Here is a 15118-nt window from a genome sequence, read left to right as displayed (position 1 = left end):
CTCATGAGGTAATTTTTCAGGAACTAGGCCCTTGAATGTCTGAGAATATTGTTTGATACCTTTATAAATAAACCATAGTTTGAGTGGATATCAAGTCTACCTACATATGCCCCACCAAAGCTAGAGACACTGCTCCACCGTCTCCTGGCTCTGACTGTTTTCAGGATGTCTGAGGCCAGACTGATTTTCTCCCTTTTGGATGACTTGCTTTTTCTTCCTGAAGGCCTATAAAGATTCTTTCTTTAATCTTGAAAGCATACTAATTTGACTATAATATGTTTGCTTGGTATTGATTATCCTTCAGTTTTTCCTAGAAATGTGTGCCCTTTTCATTTACAGATTATGAATTTCCTTAATTGCTGAAGAATTTTTTCTCTACTATATATCTAAAATTTTTCTACCCATTTGTTCTTCCCTCTTTATCAAGCACACCCATAATGCACATGTTGGATCTTCTCTGCTTGTCTTTTTTATTATCTATATTATATTAGACAGAACTTTTTGCTGTAAGCCTATAGCAGATGTCTCACTTTACTGGCTTAGATAAAAAGAACATATTGGAAAGACACTGGAGTACCTTATACAACTCTGGGAAATGCATAAAGAGCAGCTAGGCAATTCCACTTTGGGTTTTTATCTCTTTGAAGAAATCCAAAACACTATTTTTTAAAAGATATGTGCATCCATATGTTCCCTGCAGCATTATTTACAATACTCAAAATGTGGAAGTAACCTCTAAGTGTCCATCAATAGATGAGTGGATAAAGAAGGTGTGGTATATATAGAAAGTGGAATATTACTCAGCCGTAAAAAAAGAAGGAAATCTTGCCATCTGCAACAACATGGACCAATCTAGAGGTGAAATAAGTCAGACAGAGAAAGACAAAGACCCATTATGATTTCACTTACATGTGGAATCTAAAAATAAATAAATAAAAATAAACAAACAAAACAGAAACAAACTCATATATATAGAGAAAAAAATTGATGGTTGCAAGATGGGAAGGTGGTTGGGAAGTTAGTTTTAAAAGGTTAAATTGTATTAAATTGGATAAATTTCCAGCTATAATAATAGTCATGGGAATGTAAAGTACAACGTAGGGAATATACTCAAAAGTATTGCAATAACTATGTAAGTAAGACATCATATGGGTAATAGACTTACCAGGGTGATCACTTCATAAGTTATATAAATATCTAATCACTATGTTGTACACTTGAAGCTAATATAATATTGTATGTCAAAAAAAAAAAAAAAGAGGGCAGCTGGGCCTCAGGGATAACTAAAACTACAGACTAGAACACCATTACCACCTGGCCTGTTTATATCAACAAGGCTGTTTCTCTCATCTTTTATTTCTGTTTCTATGAGTAGAATTGGCTCTTGCTATTTTACAGAAAGACCAACTTCCTTCCCACGGCAGGGAACATGGCTGCCAACACCTTCAAAGTTTCACACCTCATGATTCTCAGCACCTTGCGTTCCTTAATTAAACTGTTAAAAACCCTATGCTCCCTTCAAATTATTTGAGTCAATACAGATGCATTTTTGTGGAATTTGTGCTTCTCGAAATAATTCTTTTTTTTTTTTTAAATAAATTTTTATTAATGGTAATGGGATGACATTAATAAATCAGGGTACATATATTCAAAGAAAACATGTCCAGGTTATCTTGTCATTAAACTATGTTGCATACCCCTCGCCCAAAGTCAGATTGTCCTTCGCCACCCTCCATCTAGTTCTCTGTGCCCCTCCCCCTCCCCCCAACCCTCCCCCTGTCCCCCCTCCCCCCACCCCTGGTAACCACCACACTCTTGTCCATGTCTCTTAGTCTCATTTTTATGTTCCACCAATGTATGGAATCATGTAGTTCTTGTTTTTTTTCTGATTTACTTATTTCACTCCTTATAATGTTGTCAAGATCCCACCATTTTGCTGTAAATGATCTGATGTCATCGTTTCTTATGGCTGAGTAGTATTCCATAGTGTATATGTGCCACATCTTCTTTATCCAGTCTTCTATTGAAGGGCTTTTTGGTTGTTTCCATGTCTTGGCCACTGTGAACAGTGCTGCAATGAACATGGGGCTACATGTGTCTTCACGTATCAATGTTTCTGAGGTTTTGGGGTATATACCCAGTAGAGGGATTGCTGGGTCATAAGGTAGTTCTATTTGCAGTTTTTTGAGGAACCACCATACTTTCCTCCATAATGGTTGTACTACTTTACAGTCCCACCAACAGTGAATGAGGGTTCCTTTTTCTCCACAGCCTCTCCAACATTTGCTATTACCCGTCTTGTTGATCATAGCTAATCTAACAGGGGTGAGGTGGTATCTCATTGTAGTTTTGATTTGCATTCGAAATAATTCTTAATTTTCAATATTTGCTAAGAGTAAAGCAGTTTGCTCAGAGTAAAGCAGTTTAGCCAACTTTGGTTTGCTAATTTATTGCCTATTCACATCTGTTCATTTGATTCTGGTCAACTTCTGCAAAGCTCGTTGTCATTTTTTTCTTTCTTCCTCCTCACTTCATTACAGGTGAGAAGTCAGGTATAAAGATACTGTTCGCTTAGCCTCATCTCCCTGTCTATGCTGAGATATGGAGCTGGCTTCCTTGAGGATTTCCCAATTTTTCACATGGTCTGCACCAACTCCTAAACCTCATGGATGGAGCAGGTAGGGCTCTCCACTTAATTTCAGTGAAATTCACACTCTGTTTACAATCTAGAGAAGTATGTGTCTGCTTTTAGCACCCTTCCTAGACTTGATCTGTATTTCACTATACATCTTAAATACCAGTCTATAACCTAGAACTGAGCCTTTCCTAATTTCATAAATTTTTGTCTTTGTTTTTCATTTTATTTAAGTTTTAATTAGCTCCATGATAGGGAATATGATTAACATGCCTTTACTTTTCTAACTATCTTCTGGATTTTTAGGATAGTTGCTATTAAATTTCTACTTTGGAAAACTTGCAGTTCCATTCGCTCATCAAATATGTACAGACTGTGAACTATGCACAAGGCATTTTGAGAGTCACTGAAGATATATCAATGAAGAAGGCAGAAATAGTTCCTGTTCTCTTGGAGCATGTATTATAATAGGGGAGACAGGCATTTAACAAATAATCACAAGGGTAATGGATCAATAAGTGCATAAAAGGGTGACTGTAAAAGCAGAGGTTAAATAGAGTGCCCAAGAGGTATGTGTTAAATTATTTTAGCTAGAAAACCTCAGAGGTGGTTCTCAGTATGGACAGAGTCAATTCTCCTTGAAGCTAAATTTCTTTATTTGGTGAAGAGTCACTTAAGTTGCCTCCTTTAATGTCATATTGAAAGATAAGTATCCTCTATCTGAGTATAATAGGACCTTTCTTGGGTGTAATACCTAAAAATAACTATCTTTTCTCTTGGAATGCAAAGCCCAAAGGTCTTGTGGGAGTATTCCCTGGGACTCAAAGTCAAGAAAACCTGTTGGGATAAACCTGAGATGGCTCTGACCAAAGTCTTCTGGCAAAAAGAGCTGTATACATCACCAGGTAGGAGCTGCCTGAGTTAGTAACTGAACCCATGGGTTTATGAAGGAAGGGTAGCTCTAGCCCAGCCTTTAACCACCATAACACAGACTGTGCCTTGAGGAACAATGACTGAGTATATGAAAGTAAAGTAATGACACATTCTGTAGTTTGGGCACGCCATCCCAATGCAATAGATAATTTGCCCCTTTGGACTACTCAGGATCAGTCTTCAACATCAACAGTCTTTATCAGCAACAGCTATAATGTCCTTATCCGATTTCCAGTTCATTTCCTACTTGGTTCATGAAACTAAATTTCTTTGGAACCTCCAGGTTATTAGATAACACACAAAGCAAAGGGAGAGTCCTCAAAAGGGAGATCCTGAACTTTCTAGCAATAGAAACATGTAGAAAATAATTCAATTGACTTGGTAATTAGAGATAGGATTGTATTGGGATTTCTCTGGATGACATTTCATTTGAGCAGAGATATAAAGAATAACAAGCAGTTTAGTGAAGAAAAGCAAAGAATGCATTCCAAAAGGAGGATCAGGAAGGAACTTGGCCGATGGGAGGAAACCAAGGATGACCAATATGGCTGGCCAGTAAAGAAGGGCTACACTGGTGTCAGTGAAGATGGTCAGGTAGGCAAGGGGCCATCTCCTGTAGGGCCTTGTACATACAGTAAAGATTGGAGGTTATAACCTAAGAGCACTGCAAGGGAATAAGTAAGTTTTAAGAGTGACATGACCAAAACAGTGTTTGTAAAACCTGACTTTCATTGTCAGAGGCAAGAAAGTCAAGGGTGGAAATGAGTAGGAAAGCCACTTGGGGATTTACCTGGAGACAAGTGGAATAGTTGCAGGAGCAAGTAGTTTCTAATTTGATTGTAAGGAAATTGCATCAATTGTCCCTCTTTTCCATGAAATGGCAAATAAGAGAGAGAGTTGACTTTGGGCATTCATAGATTAAAAACAAGGATGAGGAAATTCAATCCCAAAAGACTCTTGGGGGAAAAGTGGGCACTCTGGCCTTACAAAATTCTGTCTGCTGAAAGGCTTCAAAGGGAATTCTGGTACTTGTGGACCCAGTGTTACATTATACTGCTAGGTTAAGAATTCTATAGTATTTTGTTAGAATAAATCAAAGTTTTACCCAGGAGATTAAAAGCTAGATAAAGAGAAGAATTTTCCATTTGCTTGCCCTTGGACAGCATGTGGATGTGCTCTTCCCAAGTATCACCTTCAAGCAACTTCAGATGAAAAAAGTGAGAGAACTTGGGAAATACTTTTTGCAGTTGACCACAGACCCTGGCTCGACCACAAGAAAGAGGCCCTTATTAAAAGCATTCTTAGCTGATGTCCCTTTCACCATTTACCAATCACTTGGGTCAAAAAAACAAAAGATAAATGCTATTCCCCAGGTCTTGTGCCACTGTCAACATGGAGGAAATGATGAAAGCCCTAGATTATAGGGGAAATTCAGCAACGGGTGTCTTTGGGAGAAGAAAGCTGACATTCTGTCCTCATCCCTTCAAAAACATATCCGAAGCAGAAAGAGAGCTGGAATCAAAGCTATCTTTAAAAGACTGAAAGGTCTCAGAAGCTTTGCTGCCTGCAGGTGTAAAAATAAAGTGACAAAAGTATACTGACGGACCAAATTAGTGATCCCTAAATTTCTTTTAGGTTGGCCCACTACTCTCCCTATTACAGCTCTAGAAAGTCCGCGAGAGGGCACCTCCGCTAGTGTCATTTATGAAACACCACGCCAACAGAGAGAACACCCAGGAAGATAATTAGTGGATTTTAGGAGAGGGGAAAAAAAAGTAGTGAGAAGTACAAGGAGTAGATTCACCATCTAATCACTGCCACATGGAGAATATAGGTCTTTACTGTGGTTTATAAGCAAAGGTTAAAAAACTTCACATTTTTAACAGAAATATCCCTACCTCACCTCCCTGCAAGTTATAACCCTCTACTTTTGTTGTAATGGGGTGTGCCTATGGGGTTAATTTCCCACTGGATATAAGCCTGTGACCATCTCTACACTGCAGGCAGCATAAAAGTAGGGTAAAAAAGAAATACTTTCTGCATCAGAAAGCTGAGTTTCATAGCTGGAGTCACAAAGCTCTGGGTTCAAATATCAATTCCACCATTGACAAGCTATACGACCCCAGGCAAGTTACCGAAACGCTTTGAGCTTCAGTCATCTTTTCTGTAAAAGGGGACTGGGATCTGCCTCATATGATTATTATAAGAAGAAAATGAGATAATATATAGAAAGTGTCTTAGTACCGAACATATAAAAAGTACACAATAAGGGGAAGTATCGTAAGAGTTAAAAGTCATAAACTCCTTCCTGTTCATTTGTTCTCTTCTGCCTTTAAAGAATTGAAGAATTCTTGGTTCTTAGTGGCAACTTGTCTGCCTGGAACCCCAATATTTTGTCTGCTTCTAGCTACAGGACTCTCTTGTCCCTCACACCACTATGGATCCCGTAGATTTAACTTATTAGTATCCATACCTATAAACTCTGCTGACACACCCCTCCCTGCATAACTTCCCTCCCTGGCCTGACCTCTTCTTCAGGTTGCCATTTCATTTCCAGTGTGACAAATCAGAAGTCAAGTCAGATTGTTTTGTTGGTTTGAAGGCTGCCTAAAAGGCTTTATTTAACCTATGGTAGCCGGAACCATTACTTACATATAACTGACATCATTGGTCAACTGATAAATTACTCTGTACTCAGGGCTGTGCTAGACTCTCCAAATAACTATAGCTAATCCCTCCAAAATATGACTCTCTTCTTTTACAACCATAGAAATTGCTTCAAAATGTTGCTTCTACATAAAGACTCTTGGTTTCTGCATCTCAGGTCAGTATCTTATTATTTCCCAAACTTGAAAGCTGAGAAATAAGTCTCTAGGCTACTTTAAAAGAGATTTTTAGACCTATATTGCCTTAAACTCATCAGGGAGTATCTATTAGTGAACACTAAATAATTTCATTACTCTCAGGGTATATTCTAAGACCTTGATTAAATTAAATAAATCAAGAAAATAAATTTGGAGTACTAGTAATTGGTTCAATGTTTAATGTGTCATTAGTTTAGAGGCAATAAAGGAAGGTCAAGGTCATTAGCCTTTTCCATGCCAGATATCATCTCATAGGATATCTCAATTAAATTCTGCAAATACAATCTATTTAGCCAATATTGGGTCTTGTAATAGTCATATATATTTTTACTACTATCAAGATGACTCTTTGGTTACGTTTCTAATTTAAAAATTATTCTGGCTACTCAAGTCTGTTTCATAGCATACTACTTTAATTTAGTGTACTTTTACACTTCCAATAATAGAAAGCAGAAAATATTCACATTGCCAAGTAACAGACTGACCTCTAGTGGAAGTTAAAGAAATTACTAAACTAGCTTCTTGGAACCATCTCTGATCCAGTTAGAGCTGTCTAGCTTATGATGTTTCAATACCATCATATTAAATAAAATATGTTTAAGTAAAAATAATGTTTAAAACACTGGTAATAATTTTTTTCATTCAGTGAGAGGAGGGGAGGCAGAGACAGACTCTCACATGGGTCCTGACCAGGATCCACCCAGCAAGCCTACTAGAGGACAATGCTCTGCCCATCTGGGGCATTGCTCTGTTGCTCAGCAACCGAGCTCTTCTTAGCGCCTGAGGTGGAGGCCATGAAGCCATCTCAGTGCCTGGGGCCAACTTGCTCCAACAGAGCCATGGCTGCAAGGGGCGGAGGGAGCTAGAGGGAGAGAAGTGGAGAAACAGAAGGGCGCTTCTGTTTGCCCTGATCAGGAATCGAACCCAGGACATCCACACATTTGGCCAATGCTGTACCACTGAGACAACTGGCCAGGGCCAATAATAAAAATTTACTTGGGATTTCTTAATCAATTCACGCTAAGCAGAACAGAATAGGCTTAATACCAGAGACTTTGGTTCATGGCTCACCTCTGTTACTTTCTACCTGTGTAATGTTTGTCTCAGTTTCCCCATCTGTGAAATGCAAAAAATTATATTACCTATATACCTCATAGCATTGAGGCGAGGGTCAAATGAGTCAATACATAAAAAGCATTTAGAACACAGTGTGGTACATATCAATAACTGGCTGACATAAAATTATTGGTTATTATTATTTGTACCTGGAAGAGATTATGGTTGGCGACAAATCATAATAAAGAAAAGCAAAAGAGTAAAATGCATTTCCCTAGGGATTAGGCTCCAGCAATCCCATATAGCACCTATTCAATTAGTCCTCTCATTCCGGAAATAAATGAGCTATGCCTGTATATAATTAAATGAGGAGGGGAAATCAGAAGCTAGTGAACTATATCTGGATAACATTTTGTGGGAAATATTGGAAAATCATTTTGTTGTCCCAATACAGATATGAAGAACATCACATATTACCTTTTTAACCAAAAGCCAAACCCACCTGGATCTTTAGCCTTTAAACTCCTTTTATACTTAACATCTACAGCACATACAATTAGTACTCCACTGAATGCTAAATCCTCATCAGTCTCAGATTCCCTGAATCACACATGCAGGACTTCTCTACAACTGACTTTTTCTTTAATTGGGCTTACATCACATAACTATAAACATTTTAAAACAACATTCCACTGCTTCCAGAGTAATATAGCTGATTAATGACTAAAAGATGCCTCCATACAAAATTAATAATACAATTTCCACCTCTTTTTCCAAGGAAAGCCCAAATCAGCACTTATTTTCAGCTGGCAGAAACGCCCATAAAATTGAAAAATCATCTGTAATTGCAATGTACTTTTATTACAATAAATAATTGCCATCCAGAGAAAAATGGCTTGTTTTTCTCATTAAACAATATGATCACACTGATACAGTGATTATAGTTTTTTTAGTTCTTTCCATCACTATACCAAAGTGCCCTAATTTATCAAAGTTAATTCAAATTTTTTATTCTGTGAACACCCCAAATTTAAATTAAAAGTTGAAATTTAGTTATTCAATAAAAGCATGAACCATTAAAATGACATAGAAGTTCCTCTAAGATCTTATTCATAACGTTTACATGTATTACAAGAGACTAAAAAGGACCAATTTATGCAGCTGAAATTATAAACTGTGGTTAATGTTTTTTATATGTAAAACTACAACTCAGAAATAATTACAAAAGTGAACACTACAATATGGTTAGGTAAAAATTCTAAAAAAATATTATACATATTGAAATATAATTCTTCCTGCAATTTAATGTCACCAAAAAAATCTAACACTATTAAAGCATATATTTCAAGATAACAGCAAAAAATAGACTGTATGAAGTTTTTGGAAAACTCAACTTTATTTGAAAATATATAAGCAATAAAGCTACTTCGTTATAGTATTTGATACTTCACTACGTGTAGTACCATAAAAACTGTGTCGCTGAATAGTTCCCTAATATCTGTCTAGACAATATAATACAGCAGAAAAAAGATCAATTCTGATATCATAAAATAAAATCTCATTCTCTTACACATTCTTTATAGACACACTTAGTGATGTGCTATGTTATCTTGTTTTTCTTGTACTAAATCAACACATTCTTAAGACTGAAACAATAACAATTCAGTTCTATCAGAGACACTAAAATCCACAAGGCAACTATGCACCCAGGCAAAGACTTCAAGAGAAATATTTATTCATATAAATTTCCTTTTTAGAAATTAACCGATATGGAAGTTAAAATAGAATACAGCCCAATTCTCCCAAGGGAAGTATCTAGAAAAGATCCACAAGATGACTTCTAAGAAACACCACAAGGCATGGATTTACCAAAGTCTGTTCTGTGATTCTTAACTTGGCTGCACATTTTCTAGAAATTGTCAAACCGATTCCAGAATGTATTTGTAAAGGCAAAGGTCCCAGAAAAGCCAAAACTATCTTTAAAAAGAAAAAAGTTGGAGGACTCACACTACCTGGTTTTGAAACTCAGTATAAAACCAGGTAATCAAGACACTGCTGGGGGCGGGGAGAAAAGCCACTGGGGTGCTGGGTTAAGGCTAGACAAATCGAGGGAGCAGAACAGAGGTTGACCGATTGTCGACAGGATGGCAAAGGAATTCAACAAACTAGAAAAGCCTTTCCGACAAATGGTGCTGAAATAACTGTATATGCATATGGGAAAAAGAAATTTAACTTCAACTCTTATCTTCCACTACGCACAAACACTAGCTAGAAATGGATGATAAACACAAATTCAAAAGATAACATTACAAACCTTTTAGAATATAAAATTTTCATGACTTTCAGATAAGTTATTTTTTAAAAAGAACTTAGAAAGCATTTAACTATATAAGAAAAATTGATAGATTAGACTTCAACAAAATTTAAAACTTCTGTTCCTCAAAAGACACCATTAAGAAAACTAATAGGCAAGCCACAGGCTGAGAGGAAATATTTATAATACATATATTGATCAAAGGACTTATATCCAGAGTTATAAAGAATCTCTGCAACTCAATAATAAAAACACAAAAAGGGTTGCAAAGAACAGAATCCTTAAAAAGAATATATGAATGGCCAAGAAGCATACAAAAAAACTTCATAAAATCATTAGTCCATTAGATAGATGCAGGTTCAAACCACAATAACATACTCCTACGTACCCTTCAGAAAATTTAAAATTTAAGAGACTGACAAAATCAAGTATTGGGAAGGATGTGGAGCAACAAAACCTTCTCATGTTGCTGTTGAGACTATAAAGTAATGGGACAGCCTGAGCAGGCGGTGGCGCAGTGGATAGAGTGTCGGACTGGGACACAGATGACCCAGGTTCAAAATCCCGAGTCACCGGCTTGAGCGCAGGCTCATCTGGTTTGAGCAAGGCTCATCAGCTTGAGCCCAAGGTCGCTGGCTTGAGCAAGGGATCACTCAGTCTGTTGTAGCCCCCAGGTCAAGGCACATATGAGAAAACAATCTATGAGAAACTAAGGTGCCACAACAAAGAATTGATGCTTCTCATCTCTCTCCCTTCCATTCTGGCTGTCCCCATCTGTCCCTCTCTCTGTCTCTCTTGGTCTCTGTCACACACACAAAAAAAAGTGATGGGACAATCACTTTAGGAAATAGTTTGAGTTTCTTATAAAATTAAGCATATCTACCACTATGAACAACTAATTTCAATTCGGTATAGCCTAGGTATATACCAAAGAAAAACGAAAACATATGTCCACAAAAAGCCTTATACAAATATGTTTATAACAGCTTTATTTGTAATAGCCAAAGATGAAAACAACCCAAATGTCTACGAGCAGGTAAATGGATAAATAGATTGTGGGATATCCATCCAATGGAATGCTACACACAATAACAATAAGAAGGAATGAAGTACTGAGGTGTAAGAATATGCTCTGAAAATATAGAGTTAGAATAACAATTAGAGACAGTGAGGCACCCGAGGGTGAAAGCCCTGAGCGGACAAGAGTCCAGGGGCCTCTCTGACCCTTACTAGAAACAGTGCGTGCTGGAAACAGCAAAACAGCAGGATAAGATTCAATTACAGAAAATATTAAGGCTCTCAGAACAGGGAGAAGTCAGCATGTTCGCTGTCCTTTACTTCACCCCCCTAAAAACTTCCTCTGCCTGCTTCCTTGAGTTATTTGTACTGGCTAATAAATATCTGAGGAAGGCTGGGGATGGGGCTCCAGTCCTTCGGTCTGCTGACTGGGGCTGTTTCCTCCCCGTGACCCCTCAGAGCATGTCATCTGGTCTCCAGGTAGTTCATTGTCACCGCAACACTGAGGCACACAACATGGATGAATATCAACATAAATACACTTAGCAAAAGAAAGCAGACAAAAAAAGAGTGCTAGGACACTCCAATTACATAAAATTTGAGAAAATACAAACTAATTTTTAGTGACAAGAAGTATTTAGGAGTTGCTCAGTAATGAGGCCTGGCAAGGAGAGGAAGGAAGGAGATATTAAAAGGGGCAAGAGGGAACTTTGGGGGATAATAGGTATGTTCATTATCTTGATTGTGGTGATGGTTTTCCAGGTATACCTACACATATATCAAAAGTAATCAAATTGTACACTTTAAGCATGCCTGGTTTATTATACGTCATTATATCTCGATGAAGCTGTTAAAAATGTACGCTAAAACACATATACAAAGATTTCTATCTCCAGTCAAAATGGAATAACAGGAAAAGATTTATCCTTCTGCCTTTAACTGCTAAAATATACAAAAACTGGATAAAATATACAACACAACAAATTTCAGACATCACACAACAGACAACACAGGACTGTGATTCTTGTAATAAGGAAAACCATCGCTGGCTGAAACGTCATTACGCAGCCCATGACTGGAGAAATTGATGAAAATGATTAAGAGAGAAATGGAAGATATTTTTTAAATGATACAAATGGACTCCCTACAGATGGAAAAATGCAGTACCTAAAATGAAAAATAGAGTGGATAGGATTAACAGCATGAAAGATTAGTTCATTTGAAGAAATAGCAATAGAAATTAAACAGCATGACAGGGCAGTGGTGCAGTGGATAGGGTACTGAGGACCCAGGTTCAAAATCCTAATGTCGCTGGCTTGACCATGGGCTCATTCAGCTTGAGCACAGGGTTGCCAGCTTGAGCACAGGATCATAGACATGACCCATGGTTGCTGGCTTGAAGCCTAAGGTCACTGGCTTGAGCAATGGATCACTGGTTCAGCTGGAACCCCCTGGTCAAGGCAAATATGAGAAAGCAATCAATGAACTAATAAGGAGCCGCAACTACGAGTTGATGCTTCTCATCTACCATCTTTCCTGTCTGTCCCAGTATGTCTGTCTGTCTGTCTCTTTCTCTCTCTCTCTCTCTTGCTAAAAAGAAAAAGAAATCAAATAAAATGAAACAGATAGAGAGCAAAAGGCCAAGGAATAAATAAGCAGAGCTTCAGTGACCTGTGGGACATTGTCAAGTATCTAGTATATATATAAATGGAGTATCAAAAGGAGAGAAATGAGGCAAGAAAATAAATAAATAATGGCTGAAATTTTCCTAAACATGACGAAAAGTATAAACCCCACAGATCCAAGAAGTTTAATAAATACCAAACTGTATGCCAGTTTTTAGAAAACGAAATAGGTAAAAAGAAAAATTTGGTAAGTTAACCTCATTAAAATTATTTTTTTTGTTCTGTAAAAGACCCCATTAAGGATTAAAAAGACAAACTACAGACTAGGAAAAGAAATTTGCAAATTACATATCTGACTGAGGACTTGTATCCAGAATATATAGAGAACTCTCAAAATTCAACATTTAAATAAATCCAATTAGAAAATGAGCAAAACACATAAACATTTCACCAAAGAAGACAAACAAATGGCAAATAAGCCCATGAAAAGATGATCAATCATTAGGGAAATGTGAATTAAAATCACAACAACATGTTACCAAACAGAATGCCTAAAATAAAAAATAGTGATGATCAAAATGGCCATCATCAATAAATCAACAAGTGTTAGTGAGAATGTGGAGAAAAGGGAACCGTCATGCACTGTTGGTGGGAATGCAGACTGGTGCAGCCAGTGTGGAAAGCACTATGGAGTTTCCTCAAAATATATATTAAAAACAGAACTGCCTTATGACTCAGCAACTTTATTTCTGGGAATATATCTGAAAGAACCCAAAACAGTAATTCAAAAGAATACATGCCTCCCCGTGTTTATTGCAGCATTGTTTACAATAGCAAAGATTTGGAAGCAGCCCAAGTGTCCATTAGTAGATGAGTGGATAAAAAGCTGTGGTACATTTACACAATGGAATACTACTCAGCCATCAAAAAGAAGGCAGTCTTACCTTTTGTGACAGCAATGGACCTGGACAGTATTATGCTAAGTGAAATAAGTCAGGCAGAGAAAGAGAAGTACCACTTACATGTGGAACCTCATGAATAAAATAAATTAACAAACAAAATAGAAATAGACTCACAGGTCTGGCCTGTGGTGGTGCAGTGGATAAAACGTCAACATGGAATGCTGAGATTGCTCATTTGAAACAATGACTTTGCTCGATCAAGGCACATATAAGAAGCAAATGCTACAAGTTGATGCTTCCCACTCCTCCCCCCTTCTCTCTCTCTCTCCCTCCTCTCTCTAAAGTCATTAAATAAAATCTTAATTTAAAAAGAAAGAAATAGACTCATAGATACAGGGAATAGACTGGTAGCTGTCAGAGAGAAGGGGGTTTGGGGGGGTGGATGAAAAATATGAAGGGATTAAGCAAAAAGAAAAAATATTCACCACAATGACATGGTGATTACTGTTGTAATCAGAGGGAAAGGGGGTGGGGGAGGTAGAAGAAGGTGAAGGGGCGATAAATGGTGATGAAAGGAGACTTGACCTTGGGTAGTGAACGACAATATACAGATGATGTATTACAGAATTATACACTTGAAACCTATATAATTTTATTAATCAATGTTGGCCCAATAAATTCAATTTTTTAAAAAAGAAAAAAAAAACATATTTTTACGATACAATCCAGCAATCATCCTGCTTAGTTTTACCCAAATGAGTTGAAAAGTTATGTCCACACAAAAACCTGAACATGAGTGTTTACAGTACCTTTATTCATAACTTCCCAATCTGGAGGCAACCAGGATGTTCTTCATTAGAATAATGGACAAACTGTGGTACAGATATTCAGTACTAAAATGAAATGAGCTATCAAGCTGTGAAAGACATGGAGGAACTTTAAATGCGTATTACTACATGAAAGAAACCAGTCTGAAAAGGAATTTGTATAATTCCCACTATATCAGTGGTCCCCAACCCCCGGGCCGCAGACCGGTACTGGTCGCAGAGAAAGAATAAATAACTTAAATTATTTCCGTTTTATTTATATTTAAGTCTGAACAATGTTTTATTTTTTAATATTTTCTCTTTATCACTTAGCTTTGGTATTTTAATTATGATGTGTCTTGGTGTAGGTATCTTTGGGTTTCTCTTTAATGGAGTCCTCTGTGCTTCTTGAACTTGTGAGAGTTTCTCCTGCATTAATTTAGGGAAGTTTTCAGCTATGATATGATTGAACAAAGTCTCTATCCCTTGTTCTTTTTCTTCTTCTTCAGGAACTCCTATGATGCAGATGTTATTTCTCTTCATGTTGTCACAGAGCTCTCTAAGAGTTTCCTCAGTCTTTTTGAGTCTCTTTTCTTTTTTCTTCTCTGCTTTCATGCCTTCATTCCAATTGTCCTCCAACTTGCTGATTTGATCCTCACCTCTATCTATCCTGTTTTTAATTCCTTCCATTGTGGTCTTTATTTCTGATATTGTATTTGTCATCTCTGACTGATTTTTTTATACTTGCTATTACTTTATTTAGGTGTTCATAATGACCATCCATTGTTGTTCTAAGATCCCTAAGCATCCTTACAATCATTATTTTGAACTCCGCATCTGGAAGTTTGATTATTTCCGTATCACTCAGTTCATCTCCTGAAGGTGTCTCTTGTGGTTTCATTTGGATTGCACTTTTTTGTCTTCTCATAATGTCTGTGTTTGGGTGTTTTGCTTATAGAGCTGGTT

This window comes from Saccopteryx leptura, chromosome 1, assembly GCF_036850995.1.
Source record: "Saccopteryx leptura isolate mSacLep1 chromosome 1, mSacLep1_pri_phased_curated, whole genome shotgun sequence".
Lineage (NCBI taxonomy): Eukaryota > Metazoa > Chordata > Mammalia > Chiroptera > Emballonuridae > Saccopteryx > Saccopteryx leptura.
The sequence above is the reverse complement of the archived record's forward strand: the minus strand, read 5'-3'. Positions refer to the sequence as shown.